This window comes from Ochotona curzoniae, unplaced genomic scaffold (genome assembly GCF_017591425.1).
Source record: "Ochotona curzoniae isolate NIBS_2020 unplaced genomic scaffold, NIBS_Ocur_1.0 patch14, whole genome shotgun sequence".
Taxonomy (NCBI): Eukaryota; Metazoa; Chordata; class Mammalia; order Lagomorpha; family Ochotonidae; genus Ochotona; species Ochotona curzoniae.
In genome coordinates this window covers 1,151,943-1,172,213 of record NW_024466684.1, presented here as the reverse complement: position 1 = coordinate 1,172,213, position 20,271 = coordinate 1,151,943, and the positions used below count along the sequence as shown (strand labels likewise).

Here is a 20,271-nt window from a genome sequence, read left to right as displayed (position 1 = left end):
GCAGACAAAAAGGCAGACTATGTTCACAGCGCAGAGACATTCTTTAGGTTTTGGAATGAAGTTTATTGAAACATTTATTTATACTTGAAAGATTTATAGAGAGGAGAGACTGAATCTTCTTCCACAGGTTCACCCCCACATGGCTGCAACAAGCAGAGCTGAGCCAATCTGACACCAGAAGGCAAGAGTATCTTCCAGGTCACCCACATGGGTGCCCAAGGACTCCAGCCATCCTCCACTGCTTTCCCAGATCATAAGCAGGGAGCTGATCAGAAGTGGAAGCAGCTGAGGCATGAAGTGGCACCCTTCTGGGATGCTGGGCCACAGGTGGGAGTTAGCTTACTGCACCACAGTGACAGCCGCTGGAATGGGTTCTTAAGTCAGGTATGCAGGGTTCGGGGCGCTCACTGGTAGGATACTGCCCACTGGACTGTTAGTTCTCAGCTGGGGGGCAGGGTAGCTGCTCTCACCTGCATACATCCTCATAATAGCCCTGTGAGAATCAGTGACTGAAGGCAAAGTAACTGTGGTAGATGCCCACATATGGTGGAGTGTGAGCTCACTGGAGTGTTGCATGGGATTATGTGATTTGACAACCCACATGGCGTCAGTTCATCTTGGTGAGATGCAGAGCCCCACTCAGCAGGACAGCTAGAGTCACCGTGATGTGTCAAGCTCAGTGACTTGTGTGGCCTTTTTCCATGAGGACATCCCTGTGTTGATGAATGGAATTCTGTGTTCCAGGGGTCCTGAGCAAAGGACATTCATTGTTTCATTGATCTTTGCAGTCCTGGGCACAATATTACCCACATTAGTGGGATGAGAAAAATGGAACAAGGATGTCAAACCATGATGCAGCACAGAGCTTGTCATGGTCAAAGCCAAGATGCCAGTTCCAGCCTAAGCAGAGTGCATGGCTCTCTGCCCAGTCCTGCTGTTGGTGGAGGGCCTGACCATCCCTAATCAGAGGAAATAAGTGGCCCCTCTCCCAGATCCTCGGCTGCTGCAGGACGCCAGAAGCACATGAGACCTCAGAGCTGAGTCCCTGAGATGCCCCAAGACCAGCCTGGGGTTTGCTCAGTCCTTGCATCCTGCCATTTTCATCTTATTTGTCCTTCCTCTTTGGGCTCATTTTACTAAGGGGGTTTGGATGTTCTTCCCCTAAGGTCTCTGCAAGGTTCTGGAAGTGTCAGAGAAGAAGAACTTGAAGATCACCATCAGGCAGAGAATGTGGATCCTCAGGTAAGCCAGCTGCGTCTGTGCTAAACCTAATGGAACGGATTCTGTTTATGTGTTACCAAAAAGACAGAATCACACAAATTTCATTTGAAGCACTCATTGCAGTTCTAGAATTGAGCAGCACTTCAATGAATTCTGCAACCAGCAGAGCAGAAGGGGTTGGTTTCGTAGACAGAAGGAGCAGATAAGTCACTTCAGAATTGCTTGTCTTATAAGGTGCACCCCGGGAGACAGAGTAATGGCCCACTGATGGGTTGGCATCAGGGTAAAAGGTTGAAGCAGGGGGAATTTCCTCTTTCAGACTGCACTGGCCTGTTGATGAAAGCAGGCTGTTCTCTTTCCCCCTTTCTCAGGTCAGTGACAACCGAGTTTCTAGGGACGTGGGTTTTTTATTGTGCCATGTGCTGTTGGGCTGCAATGCAGGAGCTTCCTCCGAACCAGGGCTTCTTGTAACTTTAGTTTACCAGTATTCATTAGCCATACAGTCAACAATACTGATGACAAGTGTTCACAAGTACAGGGATACAAGAACCTATAACCTGTCCACATATCCACACATCGTTGCTACACGAAGAGGGCTTCTTCCTTTGTGCTGTGTAATGGCTCCTCCGGAACAGAACCTGTCCTCCGGCTCCTGCCCCTTGTGCCCCCGCCCTCCAGGTACCTTTCAGGGACAGGAGTCCGAGGGTCAGGTCCCTGGTCACTCCTCTGGAGAGCGTAAGTCACACAGTGCTGTGGGCAGGCGGTGTGTGAGAGAGCACTTTAGTTCTTGTGGTCATCAGTCCACCCAGAATAGCAGGTCCCTACAGGAGAACTCCCACCTTCTGCTCACAGGACCACTCTGGCCACCCTCTTGCCGTCCTGGGCTAGGTGGTCTCAAATACCTATTCCAGGTTCTTAGACCATCCAGTGCATCTTCTGAAGTGATGAAGTTTCTATAAAAGGTAAGGAAATCACACCCATGTGGACGTGTTGAGGAGCAGAGTGACCCAAAAACGGGGAGGGTGGAAGAAGGGTGCTTTCTCCTCTGCATCTGCAGGAAGAGCGAGTGTGAGAGCATCCTTGAGTGGGAGAGCCCCTCCTTGTTAGGGCTCTTACAGGGTTCCAAAAGGGAGTGGTTATGTGACCCCCGCCCCCCAACAGGTGTGAGGAAGTATCCCCTGGGAAGGGGTCCTCTGACCTACAGATAGGGATTACATAGCGTGGGGAGGTGTGGCTTCCAGCTCCTGACTGCCATGCCAGCTCCCTACATTCCTCTCCCATTTCATCACTGTTCTGGGGAAAGGGCACGAAGGACGGAGGCTACCTCAGGTCTTACCTCACAGGAAAGAAGGATTTCCCCACAGACAAATCAAGAAGCAAAGCGAGATTTATTCAAGACAAACCTGCCGCAGGATTGAGTGGGGCTGTCAGAGAGGAAAACCCGAGAGAACGGTGGGGGTGGTGTCTTTTCAGCTAATTCAGATGTTCATTATGACAGCTAATAATCAATGAGAGGAAGGCACAGAGTCCTTCATTGGGCCAGGATTACAACCCTGTCTAGCTTGTCTCTGGTGAAAAGCCCAGAGGAAGGATAGGATAGGATTGGTAACTTCTTTCTTTTGTCGTGATAAAAGCAGGAACTCCGAAGGATAAGGTGGCACTTTGGTCTTGCTAACTCAGGCATCCTGCATACTTCTAGGGAGACTCCTCCTCTTATCTTTCCAACTACCTGTCGGGCCTGTCTGACTTTCACATACCACTTGGTCGGCTTTGTGGGAAATCAGTAGAGACACTACTAGGCCCACCTCCAGTGCAGCTCTCAGCACCTGAGCATCCGGGTCAGCCACTCGAACGCTTCATGTTACATCATTTTTGTGTCAAGAAAAGACATGTTTGCTTAAGTTTTCAGTAAGAAAAGGCTTCTGTATTATTGCAGTTTCCGGGTATTTTCAGTTTTTAAAACTGGGAATACGGTGGAAAGCGGGCTGCTGGCACTGATCCCTTTTTTGAGTGCCTGAGGCTGTCTCCACACTTTCTAAACAATGGCGTCTACAGCGCCACGAGTATCTCTGTGCCTTTGTTGTCTGTGTGGGGTCACTGGGTCAGGGAGCATGGACGTTTGGGGGTTCTGCTGCCTCTCCAAGGCCTCGCCAGCAGGCACCATCCCTGAGCCCTGGGTGTGAGAGCTGCAGTCAAAGGGCTTGCTTTCCTGTTCTTCCCAACACAGCCCTCTGAGAGCCGCTGCTGGCTGAAGTTTCTGCACAAGGACTCCCCGGAACTGGAGCTGGGAGGAGGAGTGTGTTTCCATGGGCAGTCCTCATCCGACATGGAGGAGTCAGACCCTCCCTTCAGTCAGGAGCTGCCCAGAAAAAGGTGCCAGGCTGTACCCAGTGCCCTCCAGGAGGCTCAGGTGGGGACTGATGAGACAGGCGCTGCTTGCTGACACAGGGATGCTTGCTGAACTCTGTGAGCAGCTCACACGGTGACCTCAAGGGGTAGGGGCTTAGGGGTGTTGACCGGGGCAAGAGGTTTACACTGGTGAAGCAGATACTGCAGACTGCACAGGAGCTCAGCTCTCTGCAGACACCGCCTGAGGCGCCATGGGAGGTAGGTGGACCAGCCGTGGGGCAGAGCTGCCTGGCAAGCACAGGCAGCCATTGGGCTGCAGTTGAGTGGCTGCATGGAGGCTCCCTACCTCCTGTGGCCAGCCAGGTTGCCAGGGAGGCTGCGGGGCACTGTGCTGGCAGGACTGGACTATTGACAGCACTTTCCTCCCACCAGGAAATGGAGCCCGAGTTGGCCCAGCTGTCGCACAACTGTGACATCCCAGACTTGGGCACTCCCAGGGGCACCTGGCCACCCCAGAAGGTTGGTGATAGGGAATATTGCTTCCACTTTGGTCCCAGTGATCACCAAGCACACACAGAACTGTTGAAGTATGAGCTTTTTATCCCCCAAGCTAAGCTTCCTGTTCTTGCCTGTGTGGTGCCAACTCCTTCCTCTGCCTGCTCCCTTCGCTCCCTGCTCATCTCATGAAATTAACTCTCAGCCAAAAGGGCATCGTGACACCCTGGTGTCCACTGAGGTTGGCCTGGCCTCTCTGCACACCCTGCCACCCTTGCCCTCTTTAGGCTCATGCTCCCTTGCTGAAGGCATTCAGTCACTTAGGGTGTGTTCCTGCTCCCAGGAACCCAACAGGCCCCACTGCACATTTAGTGCTGCAAAACTCAGATCGTGCTTTATGTTGTCATCAGCATGTAAAGAGCCCTGCCAGAGGCCTGCTGACAGGGGTCACCTTAGCATAGATCTGCCACGGCCAACATCACCTCATGCAGGCCTCCAGCTGGAAGCCAGGAGGCCAAGTTCAGATTCTGGTGTTGTCAGGAGTAGCTTTGAGACCTAAGTCAGCTCGTGGCTCTGAATCTCCCAGTGACAGCAGAGCCTTGCAGTTCCTGTGTGTGATGTTCTTGTCAAGTCTGTTTTGTCTTGCCCTCTTTCCCATTGTCTGGGGTGCAGAGTTGCAGCGACCTACTCTGAGGTCCTGTGAAGTGGTAAGCCTAACTGTCAGGACATCTTTGGTTGCTAAGCAGAAGCCGGTCCCCAGCAGCACAGAGAGCTTGGCACAGCCACTTGCAAAGTCCAGGTCTGAGGTGCTGTTTGCCAGGGAGGGAGCAGGTGAGGGGAGTCGGCCTCAGTCCATTCCCCAGTGGTCTCTAGGGCCTGTCTACTCCCACCTCTGTGCAGACACCCTGAGCTGACCCTCAGGAGCTGGGCCACCTGGAGCCTGGTCATGGAAACAGAGGACTGGGATGAAATGGCATTTACTCACTGTGCTTTGCCGACTTCACTGCCAAGCCTGTGGACTGGCAAGCAGCACTGTGGAAAAGTCTCATCTGGGAAACGAGCCCCAGCAGGCAACAGAACACAGCTGTCTCCTCTGGTTGGTTTCAGGACTCTTCTGGCCTGAACAAGCGCCTTGTCCATGGAGCCCCAAAAGATAGCCCGGCACCTTCCATGTGCAGAGCCTAATGCGAGGGAGGGCCTGAGGCCTGAGGGGAGATCCTTGACTTGTCAGGGTACCTGCTGGGGCACGCTCTATCCTCCTGGAGGGTCTGCCATAACTATGAGTGGTCTCGATGTCTGACCCCTTCCCCACACAGATGTCTGGACAATGTGGTCAATGAGCAGAGTACTTCCCCACCAGTGCCACACCTCCATGCCTTGCTGGCCAGTGGAGACGAGCCTCCCACACAGACAGACATCTTTGACCTCCTCAAAGCCTCCTATGAGGTCAGCACTCAGTGGGGAGGTGTGGGGGGTGACAGCCCTGCACCCTGTGGCTGTGCATTGTCTCACCTAATCATCCCCACCTGCCTGCAGAAATTCAGCAGCCTTCAGGCCAGCGACACTGAACAGATGCAGTTTAAACAGAGGCTGAAAGTGATCCAGTCGTTGGAGGACACAGCCAAGAGGAGCATGGTATGTGGGCGTGGGGGGCTCCCACTCAGGCCTGTCTGTGGGGCAGGACGCACACTCCCCTGCTGCCTCACCACCAGTGTCAGCATTAGGATGTGTGGGACCAGGCATGGGCATGGCGGGGAGAGGACATGGTCGTTTTATTCTGCTCCCAGATGGGCCAGTGGGAAGCCTGTCTGAAGCCCCGTTCCCCCAAAGCATAGCACCCTCTGTCTCCCACATGTCCCCTCCCCTCACCCCGAGCATCCCACAGCTGCCCTCTGAGCACCTGCGTGCCGTGCCTCTGCCTCCAGCCTTCATCCTCTGCATCCCTGGATGGGTGCAGGTGCCCCTGCCACAGGATCTACTCATGGTCTCTTGACTGCCAACCTCATTCCCACTTCCCCAGTGCCCCCCACAAACCTTTCAGACACTCTGAGGTCACAAGTGACAGAAACGGATGGCTCCAGCTGACTGAGAGCAGCTGGCTGGTGGTTTCAGGACCCCTTCCCAAGAGCTGGCACCTGGGTCACAGCAGAGGTCCAGACAGGAGGAACTAAACAATGTCCCATGTCCCCCACTCTCAGCCCACTAGGGCACAGACCTCAGGGAGCTTGCACTGAGTGGCAGGCTGGGTGGTGAGAGGCCAGCAGGGCAAGGCCCTGCCCTCAGTGGGATGGCCGACTTGCCACACTGAGGGGCAGCTCGTGCCTTTGCCCTGGTCCCTGTGACAACCTGTCTCCTGCTGCAACAGGCACTTGAGAGTCCCTCAGCCCAGCCTGTCTCTTTCTTCTAGGTCCAAGCCATACCTGGGGACACTGGCTTCTCCATTGAAGAGCTGGAAGACCTTTACATGGTGTTTAAGGTAAGAGCCGAGAACAGGGACGGGACCTGTAACTGTGACCTTGTCTTCCAAAAGCATCCTCAGCACAGAGGTTCCTGCCGGAAGAGAAGGGGTTTGGAAGCATCCGTGCATGCACTTGCTGTGAAGTCTAAGTGGTAGAAGTTAAGCCTTGTTGGAGTTTAGGCAGAACACTCCCTTAGAAAGCACAAGGCAGCTTACAGCAGAAGTTCATGGGCTCAAGGAACTGCAGAGTTGAGGGAGACAGTGTCAGGCCTGGCTGGATCCAGGGACTCAGATGCAGTGTTGTACACTCTCACCCTCTGACGTTCTCTGAACTGCGCTTCCTGCAGAGTCCATGGCTGTCTGCAGCTCCAGGGACACGCTATCCCCTCAGTAGCCCCAGGACAAGGGAACCTTTCTTCCAAATGATCAGACTGACTCAAGTTAAGATACTATGGCTCAAGTTAGGTTGGCGTTGACTGTTAGGCAGAAAAGAAAAAAAAATTAAGATTTATAGTCTAGTGGCTAAATTGTGTGCACTGGGATCCTATGTGGGTGCTGGTTTATATCCTGACTGTTCCATTTCCCTTCCAGCTCCCTGCTTCTGGCTTGGGAAAAGCAGTGAAGGATGGCCCAAGGCCTTGGGACCCTGCAGCCACATGGGAGACATGGAAGAGGCTCCTGGCTCCTGCCTTCAGATCAGCTTACCTCCAGCCAGGGAACCAATGGATGGAAAATCTTCCCCCTTTTCTTCTTTCTGGTAAATCTGCCTTTCTATTTTAAAGATACACACATCCTAAAACTATGTTCTAAAACAAAAGTGAGTGCCTCCAGGGGCCTGACCCTGCCTTGGCCTTTTCCCATGGCATCCCTGGCCAGTCTATCCTTCCCTCCCTTGTGGGGCTGGGGCAGCTGGCCGCAGGGAAGGCTGAGCTGGCCTGGCGATATTCTGAGGAAGCCTGGGACTGGCTCCTGGGCCCTCTGCTGCTGTGAGGAGGTCCTGTCCCAGCCCCCTGGAGCCTGCACCGTCCTGGGGAGCCCCTCTCATCATGCCCTCCTCCTGCCTTCTCCCACAGGTGGGATGTACCACGGGGACATGACTGAAAAGCTCAAGGTGCTCTACAAGCTGCACCTTCCCCCAGGTGAGCACGTGCCCCCACACCCCTGGATTGTATGAGGCACTGATTGCACTTTAACCTGAAAGACACTGGGTGTTTACAAACTCACCTAAGAATCAGAAAGGACTTGATGACACAGCTGGCGACCACGCTGTGCTGTGACGTCATGTGGCAGGCCCAAAGGGGAAACAATTATTGTGTGTGTTGAAGGACCCACAGGTCCTGCTGACCGTGAAGGCTTAGCTCACAGACCCGGAGGGCCTTGGCTTCCAGTAACAGGCCAAAGCAGCAGGTGTGCTTCCTGTTACACACGGACCCTGGGCAACCTGGGACGCTTTAAGCTTGTGCTTTGTACTTCTGGGTGCAGAACCCTGACCTCAGACCCCACAGCACCCCAGGCCCTGCACTGTCACCCACGCTCACTGAGGCAGTTGAGGGCTGGGCTACTTCTGTCCTCGCCTGTCTTCTGGCAGCAGGCCTGGGAGACCAGGGCAGCTTGTTCCTCCCCAGGTTCATGTTCACACGTGAACCGCACAGTGTGGTCCTCCTCCAGCGGATGTGCTGAGCACAGGGTTCATGTCTGTCAAGTTCCTTCCCTCCTGGTGTAGCTGTCATAGGTGTGATCCCACGCAGGTGACCTTTTCCTAACGAAACCACAGGATTCATCAGTTCTCAGGCTTGTCCATCACACCGCATTGCTGTTTGCATATGGGGGAGACTTGTAGTCCTCTGGAAAAAGAAAAAAGCAAAACCGGAGTGTGATACAGCTACTGCTGCTTTCAGTGATCAAGTGGGGAAATGCCCAGGCCCTCCTTGACGGTGGTGCCGGAGGGCAGAGCCCAGGGTCAGGCCAAAGCAGGAGGCTCCGTGCAGGGAACCAGAACCCGGGGCTGCTCCCGCACAAGCACAGGCTGGACCTCGGCAGAGGTGGGCTGCAGTCCCAGCTGGAGAAGAATGTGCTCCATGTTGTTATTTCCTGGTTGGCAGAGGCACTACCACAGGAAGGTCGGGAAGGAAGCAGAAGCGAGGATACCCAAGAAAAGCGAGCAGGTACAGGCCATTCTCCCCTGACGGCCAGTCAGGGTCTCAGGGCTGAGGTCTGGGGTTTCATGTGGGCTGTGTCCATCCCCAGTCACTTCTGCAAAGCTCCCCCACTGCCTGGCCCCCAGTTGACAGGCATGCCCTGAAGGTCAGTGACCTGGGCTGGAGGCCCTGCTGTCCCCTGTGGTGCCTGGTGTCCCCTGTGGAGTTCTCACCTCCTCAGGCCAACCTCTCACAGCCGAGAACACAGCCTCAGGACCATCCTCATCCCATTGAGCCATCCCTTCTTCCAGGCATTCTCCCTGTCAGCACCTCCCCAGATGCAGGTGCTTTGTAACAGGGCCCATCCCACCCCCTGACCCCAGGCTCAAGCCCTCTTTCTGTCATGACAGGCCGAGATTAATGTCTTTTCCTCCTGACTCACAGAGGAGAAGGGGACCAGCCCCCCAGACTACCGACTCTACCTTCGCATGTGGGCCAAGGAGAGAGGGGCTCAGAAGGAGACCATCAAGGGGCCCGGCGCGGTGGCGCAAGTGGTTAAAGGTCCTCACCTTGCCGCCCGGGATCCCATATGGGCGCCGGTTCTAATCCCGGCAGCCCCGCTTCCCTTCCAGCTCCCTGCCTGTGGCCTGGGAAAGCAGCAGAGGACGGCCCAAAGCTTTGGGAACCTGCACCCGCGTGGGAGACCCGGAAGAGGCTCCTGGCTTCGGATCGGCATAGTATCGGCCCGTTGCGCTCACTTGGGGAGTGAATCATCGAACGGAAGATCTTCCTCTCTGTCTCTCCTCTCTGTATATCTGCCTTTCCAATGAAAAAATAATAAAAATAAATCTTTAAAAAAAAAAAAAAAGAAGGAGACCATCAAGGATCTACCCAAAATGAACCAGGTGGGCCAGGCTGGAGGCTGCAGCAGACACCTCTGCAGAACCCTGAGGCACACCGGGGCCCAGCATGCCATGTCAGCACCATGCCCCAGGGTCCACACAGGGTGGCACTCATCACTCACTAGCTCACTTGAGCGCCCAGGAGTCCCAGTGATGATTCTGGAAAGTCAGGAGCTTGTTGCTCAGGGGCCATTTGCACAGGGACCGCTTGTTCAGGTGGAGGGACAGTGGTAGGTCTGAGCAGCCCTGGGGAAGGTTACCCCACAGCTGCTTCCTCACACTCCCTGCCCAGGCACCCTGTGCACACAGGCTTGTCTGCTCTCCACTTCCTGCTCTCTGGGGACAGCAGCTTCTTTGTCTTCCCAAGGGTCTCCCAGGCAGGAAGGGGCAACCCCTGGGTTCAGCTGCAGAAAGTAGCCAGAGGCAGTCCCTGAACTACAGCCTGCCCTTAGTGCTTGGGCTGGGCTGGCCCTGGCTATGCCCAGAGGGGCCCTGTGAGCCTGTGAGCCTAAGCCTTCTCCAGCCTGAGGAATGGGTGGTCTCCCCCCTCTCTCAGGCCAGGATGTGGTTTAGAGACCCAAGACCACCCTCACCCCCTCAGCAGCACCCTCTGGGAGCTTTCCTGAAGGTCAGAGTTGAAGTCGCTTTCACCCAGGAGCTAGAAGGCCAAGGGTGAGGCCAGACCCCAGGGAGGAAGCCATGGTCAAGGCCGGGTTCACACAGCCATGCATCTCCAACAGCAGAACCACATGTCGGAGCAGAGAGCCCAGCTCAGAGCTGCTGTCCACTGCAGGGGGAGAGCCCGGCAGGGCAGAGTGACTGCTTAGGTCCCTCCCGACTCTGAGCCTCCACATTCCCGTGTGTGAAGTAAGACTAGAGCACTGGTCTGGCGCCAATAAACAGGACCACATCCTGGCACCAGTTCCAGTGGCCAGCAGCATGTGTGGAATGAACACCAGGGCCATCTTACCATCTCCTTGTTCTGCCTTCCCCCTTGATAGGAGCAATTCATTGAACTGTGCAAAGCGCTATACAACATGTTCAGTGAGGACCCCCTGGAGCAGGACTTGTACCATGCCATTGCCACAGTGGCCAGCCTCCTCCTCCACATCAATGAGGTGGGGAAGAAGTTCTCCAGTCCCAGTGTCAAGAAGCCCACGGGTGGCACCCCCAGCAAGGACCAGGGCAGTTCCACTGAGGATGAGTCCCCACTGCCAGCAAGGGAACCCCCTCAGGCCCAGTACAGGAGTGCCAGGCACGGGGGACCCTCAGTCACCTGCAAGGGATTCCCGTCAGGCTCCAGTACAGGAATGCCAGCTGACAGCCACGGGGGACCCCTGGACCAAAGCTGGTGGAGACACCCACCTTGGAAAAGTGCCACAGGAGAGACAGACGGTGGTAGAGGGGGCAGTGGAGAGGGGCAGGGCTCACCCTCCCAGCTCCCGTCTGATGATGAAACCAAATACAACATATCCATGTCCTCCTACTCAGTGGTCAGCATGGGCTCCCTGCAGTGTGAGAACCCCACAGCCACTGCCCGCATTGGGAACACCATGGACGCAGACTGGTGCATCTCCTTCAAGCAGATCCTGGCCTCCATCCTGCCGGAGTCTGTGCTGGTCAACTTCTTTGAGAAAAGGGTGGACATTGGACTCAAGATGAAGGACCAGAAGAAAGTAGACAGTTGAGTGCCTCCAGTGAGCATGAACCATCTGTTGCTCTGGGCTGAGCCCCTTGGCTGAGTGATTCTGGCCGAGGCCTCTGTCCCTCCCTCCTTCCCTTTGCAGTTTCTCATTAAAGACACAGCCCTCCTGCTCCCCCTTGGAAGCAGTGAGTTGTAAGTGAAAGGAAGGCTGATCCAACACAGCTTCCTTAGAAAGTCTCTGGGCCTGCATCCCCTAGCACAGGCCAGTCCTGGGAACCAGGAATAAGTGGCAGCTCCTCCATTCCTCTCTGCCTGTGGCCTGGGAAGGCAGGAGAGATGGCCCAAAGCCTTGAGACCCTGCACCCACGTGGGAGACCTGGAAGAAGCTCCTGCCTTCTGGCTTTGCATTGTCTCAGCTCTGGATATTGCGGCACTTGTTGAATAAACCAGTGGATGAAAGATTTTTCTCTCTGTCTCTTCTCTCTGTGAATCTGAATTAGCAATAATAAAAAATAAATAAATAACAAATCTTAAAAAATAAGAACACTTCTTAAAACAAAATGGATGGGGCCAGTGCCACTGTGTGGTAGACTAAGCCTCCACCTAGAGTACTGTCATCCCATACAGGCACCAGTTCATGTCCTGCTTGCTCCACTTCCAATCCAGCTCTCTGCTTATAGGAGGCACAGCAGCCAACACATGAACTGACACCCATATGGGATCCTGGCACTTGCAAGGTGAGGATTTAGCCAGTTGAGCCATCACACTGAGCCCCCAGATGCTCCACTTCTGATTGAACTTCCTGCTAACGGCCTGAGAAAACAGTGAGGATGGCCCAAGGGCCCTGCACCCACATGAGAGAACTGGAGGGTGCTCCTGGCTCCAGCTTCAGAGTAGCTCAGCTCTGGCCATGATGACCACATGGTGAGTGAACCAGTGATGAGAAGGGGATTTTCTCTCTCTCTCTGTAACTCTTTCATGAAAGGGGAACCCTTTGTACTGAGCCCAGACACAAGGATGTTAGGGTCTTCCTTTTGTCTTTTCTTCTTTCTTCCTTTCTATTCTTTTAGAAAGATTTATTTATTTTTATTGCAAGGTAAGAGATACAGAGAGGAGGAGAGACAGAGAAGACCTTCCATTACATGATTCACTCCCCAAGTCACCACAATTCATGAAACTATGCCGAAACGAAGGCAGGGGTGAGGAGCTTCTTCCAGGTCTCCCATGAGGGTGCAGGATCCCAAGGCTTTGGGTTGTCCTCACCTGCTTTCCCAGGCCACAAGCTGAAGCTGGATGGGAAGCAGGGTTGCCAGGATTAGAACCAGTGCCATATGGGATCCTTACGCATTCAAGGCGAGGACTTTAGATGCTAGGCCAGCATGCCATGACTCCTCCCTTCCTTTCTTAAGATTTATTTATTTTTATTGAAAAGGCAGATTTATAGAGAAAAAGAGGCAAGAGGAAGAAGGTCTTCCATCTGCTGGTTCACTACCCACGTGGCTGAAAGACCAGAGCTGAGCTGATCTGAAGCCAGGAACCAGTAGCTTCTGGTCTCTCTCGCAGGTGCAGGGTCCCAAAAACTTGGGCCATCCTCCACTGCTTTTCCCTCACAAGCAGAGAGCCAGATTGGAAGTGGAGCAGCCGGAACATCAACTGGGGCCCATATGTGATGCTGCCACCACAAAGTGGAGGATTAGCCTGTTCAGACACAGTGCCAGCCTGTATAAATAAATCTTTTTTAAAAATGAGGACAATGGGACAATGTGTGGTAAAGCAGATAAAGTTGCCACCTGCAACACTGGCATCTCAAGTCGGCACTGGTTAGTGTCCTGGCTGCTCTATTTCCAATCCAGATTTCTGCTAATGGCCTGGAAAAAGGGGTGGAAGATGGCCCAAGTGTTTGGGTCCCTGCCATGTAGATGGGGGACCTGGATGAAGCTCCTGGCTCTGGGTTGGCCCTGGGTTGGCCCAGAGCTGGCCATTGCAGCCATCCAGGGAGCAAACCAATGAATGGAGGAATCCTCTCTTTTCTCTTCCTCTCTTTGACTTCAAAAATAGATCTTTTAAAAAAAGAACAGACTGTTCAATAAGTGGTACTCAGAAAACTGCCTATTTAAGTAGAATGAAATCAAGTTAGATGTCTACCACCCATGGTTTTCTCCCCCTCCCCCACCAAAATCTTATATTTTATTTACCTTCTGTTTTTGATGAGGATGATTAAATATTTCTGAACATAAGACACCTGAATCCCAGCTGAAAGCTAGAGCCTCTGCTGGCATTCCATGAAAGCCAAGACAACAATGAGGATCCTGCTATTCAGTCACTACTTTTTTTTTTTTTTAACTTGTATCAGCCAGCGAAATAGAAAAGAGAACATACTAAGAGGCATGAAAATCATTATGGGCCCAGTGGCGTGGCCTAGCGGCTGAAGTCCTCGCCTTGAATGCGCCGGGATCCCATATGGGCGCCAGTTCTAATCCTGGCAACTCCACTTCCCATCCAGCTCCCAGCCTGTGGCCTGGGAAAGCAGTTGAGGACAGCCCAAGGCTTTGGGACCCTGCACCCGTGTGGGAGACCCGGAAGAGGTTCCTGGCTCCTGGCTTTGGATTGGCATAGCATCGGCTGTTGGGTTCACTTGGGGAGTGAATCATCGGTTGGCAGATCTTCCCCTCTGTCTCTCCTCCTCTCTGTATATCTGACTTTCCAAAACATAAATAAATCTTTAAAAAAAAATGCTGCTTCTACTCAATGCATTTTATTGTTCTGCCAGCGCATGTGGTAATTGTACATTTTTTTTCTCTCTCTCTCTCTTTTTTTTTTTTTAGACCTCGTGAAATATTTTTATAAAATTGGGCTGGTGGGGCCCGGCTCGGTGGCGCAGTGGTTAAGGTCCTTGCCTTGCATGCCCCGGGATCACATATGGGCACCGGTTCTATCCCGGCAGCCCCGCTTCCCTTCCAGCTCCCTGCCTGTGGCCCGGGAAAGCAGTCGAGGACGGCCCAAAGCTTTGGGACCCTGCACCCGTGTGGGAGACCCGGAAGAGGCTCCTGGCTTCAGATCGGCATAGCATCGTCCGTTGCGCTCACTTGGGGAGTGAATCATCGGATGGAAGATCTTCCTCTCTGTCTCTCCTCTTTGTATATCTCCCTTTCCAATAAAAAATAATAAAAATCTTTTAAAAAAATTACAACAGTAACATCACAATTGAGTGTGTAAGTGTGTGTGAATAGGAGTGTTCAATCAGCTATCCCACAGCAAGCTTCTGGCACTTCTTTGTTGTTCTACAAGTGAAATGCTTCTCAGTCCCAAGTGGGAAAGAGCCACAGAGAAGGACTTTACTTGGTGGTCCTCTTGCTGCGGCCCAAGGAGCTGCCTTCCCTTCCCTCAGCCTGAAGGCCTGCTTGGTCCACCCTGTCCCAGGCAGAATACCCAGCTCCTCTGCTTGCAGCCAGAATTCCAGGAGCAGAAGAGCAGACATGGGCTGGCCACACCACTGCTGCTTCTCTGGCCGGTCCTGGGACTCCTAGCAGCTACCCAGGAAGCACATTGCCCAGTGCCCAAGGCAGTGTGGAAAGCACTGAGCTGAATGAGGAAGCTAGGCTCACTGCTCTCTTGCCTGCATCCCATGCCTGCACGCAAGAAACCTGGCCTGAGGATGCCCTCCCTGGTTTCCACAGCTCTGGGAGGCCTCCCCGCGGGAAAGCACACAATGGACCCAGTGGACAGGAAGCAGAGAATGAAGCCGGAAGCGGGTAGAAAGCATGAGGTCTGCCTTGGTCCTCCAAAGGCCTTTGAATCCCCAGGAGTGGGGCTGCATGGGCAGGTGCCAGGGCAGGAGACAGGGTGAAGCCCAGCTCGCTGCAGGCCAGGAGGGCTGGAGCAAGGTCCCCATGTCACTTGGCGAAATGCAGGGTGCAGTCAAGGGCCAAGGCACAGAGAGAAGCAGTTCTGTGCTCTGGATCTCAGTGGGGAACCCTGGCCTCAGGGGAAGGCGCGGCCGCCCCTGTCCACCAGGTCAAGCCGCCAGCGCCCCACAGCAGCCAGGGCCCTTCGCTGTCACGACCACGGGCGGCAGCGGGTTCCCCACGCGCCCCAGGCGCACCAGCTCTGCCCCGCGGCCCACCCGCCTCGCTCCGTGCTCGCGCCGCCCTCAACACTCCAACGGAAACGTCTCTGAGCTCCCAAGAGCGTAGAACGCACCCTCCACACTGAGCGCCGCCGTGCACCTTCAGGACCAAGGAAGGAACCCCGGCATTCAGTGCAGCTTGACCCCGGTAGGGGCCCAGCCCCTCGGACCAATCAACCCCACACCCAGTACCCTACTCCCACACCCTACCCACCCAGTCCTGCTCCCCAGACCTATCTGCTCTCTGAACTGAGTCCACAGGCGGGCGGGGGAAGCTCTCAGAGGCTTCCCCCGCCGCCAGCGGCAGGGGCTCCCACCCCACAAGGCGGGGAGCCTCTTGCTTTCTGAGGGCTCAGCCCTCAATGGGCTCATTTCCAACCTTCTCCTCTGAGGTGGTCCTCAGAGGAAGCAGCTGCTGCCGCCCCAGGCCGCACCCGCTGGACCTGGAGAGGCAGGCCTTGCGTTGCTCAGGATGGCTGCTGCCAGGGGATGCCTGGCACTCCTTGCAGCAGTGCCCCAAGCGCTGCAGCAGGGTCTGCAGCAGGCCCTGTGGAAGTTGCTGCATTATCTATGGGCCCCACTGGCCCGGCCCCTGGCTTGGGTTCAGCAGAGGGCAGTATCAGGCCGCGCCCCAGAGGAGAGGGGCCCTACAAGCAGCAATGAGAGGGCATTCAAGACCAGGGGCAGCCCCATAGGCTCAAATGAGCAGGACACACAGGACAGTAGCTCCCAGGCCAGTGGCAGGGCCCCTTCTGCTGTCAGTCACCTGAGCGTCAATAGGGGCCTGGATTCCTTTGTTCCCAAGCCAGGGCCTCTGAGGAAGACTACAAATCCTGAGAGATGGAGGAGGGAACCCGAATGCCCCTTCAGGGTGACATACACCCAGCACAACACCCTCACCAGCTCCTACAGCTCCAACATGGAGACCTGGCTGCTCATGGCAGTCGGCTCCCGAGCTCCAGTCAGGGCATCACAGGGCAAGATCCTCACGAAACGCCCTCAGGTGGGCATCCCTGCCACCAGGTTTGCCCACAGGAACATCCTACAAAAGAAGGCTGTTGGTTGGGCCAAACCTGCATGGAAGCAACAGAACAAGACCCCCAAGGAAGGCCAAATCAACAGAGTCCACTCTTACATGGATCATAGGAACATCTCACAGAAGCCTGCCAGACAAAATACCAATGAGCCACGGACCAAGACATGCAAGAAAGGTCGGCTGCTCAGGGCCTCAGTCTACAGAGCGCTTCACAGGAACATCCCCAGTGGCAGAACCTCCTCGGCCTATAGGTACCTGCATGTAAAAGATGGCATGGCTTCCTTTGTGCCCAGGTCTGGGCCTCTGAGAAGAACCCCAAAACCCGAGAGACAGAGGATGGCACCCGAGTTCCCCTTCAGGGTGACCTGCACCAAGTCCAACGCCAGTACCAGCTCCTACAGCTCCACCAAGGGGCCCTGGAGGCTCTCAGCAATCAGGACCCAAGCTCCGATCAAGGCATTACAGGCCAAGACCACTAAGGAACGCACTCAGGTGGTCACTGTAGCCTCCAGGGTGCCCCACAGGGATATCCCAGAGGCCAAGGCTGAGGGCAAACCTCTCCAAACACCACATGCCAACACCTCTGGAGATGGGCAGGAGGACAGGGTCCCCTCCTCTACTGAGCCCTGCAACAACCAACAGAAGGCTGAGGGCGAACATGGTGGTAGACTACATGACAAGACCTGCAAAAAAGGTCAGGTGGCTGGCACCAGCGGCTTCAGAGCAACCAACAGCAGCATACTGCTGGAGAGCTCTGCAGCTAAACCCACCAGTGGACAACATGACAAGAACCCTGACAAAGGCCTGCCAGCAAGCACACGCACCGAGGAAGCAACCCACAGGTTGATTGATGAGAAGAGGAATGCTATAGGAGCCCCTGCCACAGCCCCACAAGTGAAGACCAGAAATGAAGATGTGCAGGGAGTAATAACCCTCCTGAAAGAATATGAAGAAAAAGCATTCCACTCCAAGATGCTCAGAAAAAAATCCCAGAAAAGTATGGGAACTCCAGCCAATAAAACATATCCACTAACCACTGAGACAAGGCCAGAGAATGGTCTCCCAACCAAGAAGGAATACATCTCTTCAGGATACAAAACAATCTCACAGGGGAAGTCTGTGGCAACCCCGGCTCTGGAGCCACAGGCCAAGTCACCAGGCAAACACCTGCAAGCTGGTGTCCCAGAATCTAAGGTATTCCATCAGGATAGCAGACAGGAGGGAAAGGTTGTGGCTGAATATGCATGTATGGCACAACACACAGAACTGTCTGAGGGAGGCCAAGACAAATCTCCCACTTCTCAAGACCCGTATTGGGCCATGCCCAAGAGGAAGGTCATGGGCTCACCTTCCTCGGCACAACACGTGCACAACTCAGGCACACAGGTTGGAGTCCCCAAATCCAGCAAGCTCAGCAACACTGTGTACCAGCAGATGGTGGACAAACTCGCCAAGCTGTCTATTGCCAAATCACCTGAGAAACACCCGAGGACCAGTGGCCCTGCGTCCAGGGAGTGGCACAGAGACACCAACAGGAACAGTGTTGGCATCTCTGCCTCAGCACCTCTCATGAAGACTCCTGAGGAAGGCTCGCAGGCAGAAAGCAACACCCTGGAAGGCCTGCCAGCAAGGCTCCCCACATGCCCCGGGCACAGCTCTATTGCCCATGCTGAGACTACAGGTGCCTCTGGCCTGGCACCACAGGCCGAGCATCCCCAGGAGAAACTGCAGCCTGGCACCACAGCCTCCACTGCCCTGCACAAGAACAAGAACACTCAGTCTAAGAAGCAGGCAACTGGTAAACTCACCTGTGGACCCCAGAACAAGAAAACCGGCAAAGTCTCAGAGGCTAGTTCCACAGTCTCTGCGGAAAAAAGCTACGTGCCGCAGGACACAATTGTGGATGACTGTTCCTTGGCACCGTTTGTCGACATCCCTGAGGAAGCCCCACAGTCTGCAACTCCAGCCTCCAATACACCACAGTGCAATATCCAGGTTACGACAAACGGTGCTTTCGAACCTGCCAGGACACATGTCTTGTTCCCCAATGCTGGCACACAGTCCAGCTCCCCTCCCTCCATTACACACGGCAACATCCCACATGAAAAGTCTGTGGGCCAATTGATCTCTGCACCACTTGATAACCCTCCTGAGCAATTCCTGCTCACTGGTGCTGCAGCCTCTTTGGTGCCCCAGGAGGAGAATAAAACTGCTGGTGTTTCTGTCTCAACACCACTTGCACAGACCTCTAACGAAAGCCCTCATGAAACAACGACCCCTGTGGAAGGCTGGCATGACAGAATCTCCAGCTCTGCAGTACACAGCAACAGTGTGCAGAAGGCTACTGGCACACCCACCTGGGCGTCACAGGCTGAGACCCCCGGGGAAGGCCTGCTAGTTGGCTCCACCACCTCTGAGGGGCCGCACAGGGACATCCGCAGGAGGAAGGCTGCAGGCAAATATGCCTGGGAGTCACTTGCAAACATCCCCAAGGAAGTCTCTCAGGGAGCAAAGGTTTCCATGGAAGCCACACAAGAGAGAGTACCTGACTCCACAGAACATAGGGACACCACGCAGGAGAAAGCTGCTGCCAAACCCACCCAGGAGCCAGATGCCAAAACCCATGAGACAGGCTGGCTGGTTGGTGCCCAAGCCTCCAGGGCACCACACAGTGATATCCCCAGGGGCAGCACCTTGCCAGGCTTTAGGCGCCTGCATGACAAATGGACCTGGCTTCCTTTGTGCCCGGGTCTGAGCCTCTGAGAAGAACCCCAAAACCTGAGAGACAGAGGAGGGAACCCGAGTTCCCCTTCAGGGTGACCTGCACCAAGTCCAACGCCAGCACCAGCTCCTACAGCTCCACCAAGGGGCCCTGGAGGCTCTCAGCAATCAGGACCCAAGCTCCGGTCAGGGCATCACAGGCCAAGACCACTAAGGAACGCACTCAGGGGGTCACTGTAGCCTCCAGGGTGCCCCACAGGGATATCCCAGAGGCCAAGGCTGAGGGCAAACCTCTCCAAACACCACATGCCAACACCTCTGGAGATGGGCAGGAGAACAGGGTCCCCTCCTCTACTGAGCCCTGCAACAACCAACAGAAGGCTGAGGGCGAACATGGTGGTAGACTACATGACAAGACCTGCAAAAGAGTTCAGGTTTCTCGCACCAGAGTCTTTACAGCAGCACTTATTAAAATACTGCTGGAGAGCTCTGCAGCTAAACCCACCAGTGGACAACATGACAAGAACCCTGACAAAGGCCTGCCAGCAAGCACACACACCAAGGAAGCAACCCGCAGCTGGATCCATCAGAAGAGGAATGTTATTGGCGTTCCTGCCACAGCACCACATATCAGGACCACTAATAAAGAGATGCAGGGAATAACAACCCCCCTGAAAGAATATGAAGAAAAAGCATTCCACTCCAAGATGCTCAAGAAAAACTCCCAGAAAAGTGTGGGAATTCCTGCCAGGAAAACACAAGCAATGACAGCTGACATAGCGCCACAGGATGGTCTCGTAGAAACCAGGGAATACAACTCTTTAAGATACAAAACAATCTCACAGGGGAAGTCTGTGGCAACTCCTTTTATGATTCCACAGGCCAAAACACCAAGCAAAAACCTGCAGGCTGGAGTTTCAGACTCTAGATCATTACACAGGGAAGGCAGGCTGAAGAGAAAGGTTGTGGCTGAATATGCATGTATGGCACAACATGCAGAACTGTCTGAGGGAGGCCAAGACAAATCTCCCACTTCTCAAGGCCCATATTGGGCCATGCCCAAGAGGAAGGTCATGGGCTCACCTTCCTCGGCACAACACGTGCACAACTCAGCCACACAGGTTGGAGTCCCCAAATCCAGCAAGCTCAGCAACACTGTGTACCAGCAGATGGTGGACAA

At 54.5% G+C, this 20,271-nt stretch overlaps 1 protein-coding gene and 1 pseudogene across 1 annotated transcript in view; one reads left to right on the top strand and one right to left on the bottom strand.

Moving 5' to 3' along the window:
• The window catches only part of LOC121166446, a 1,182,205-nt pseudogene extending 1,170,791 nt beyond the window's left edge, over positions 1–11,414 (top strand).
• Positions 1–20,271, bottom strand: part of LOC121166444 (nibrin-like) — a 178,917-nt gene that overhangs the window by 60,956 nt on the left and 97,690 nt on the right. The window lies entirely within an intron of this gene.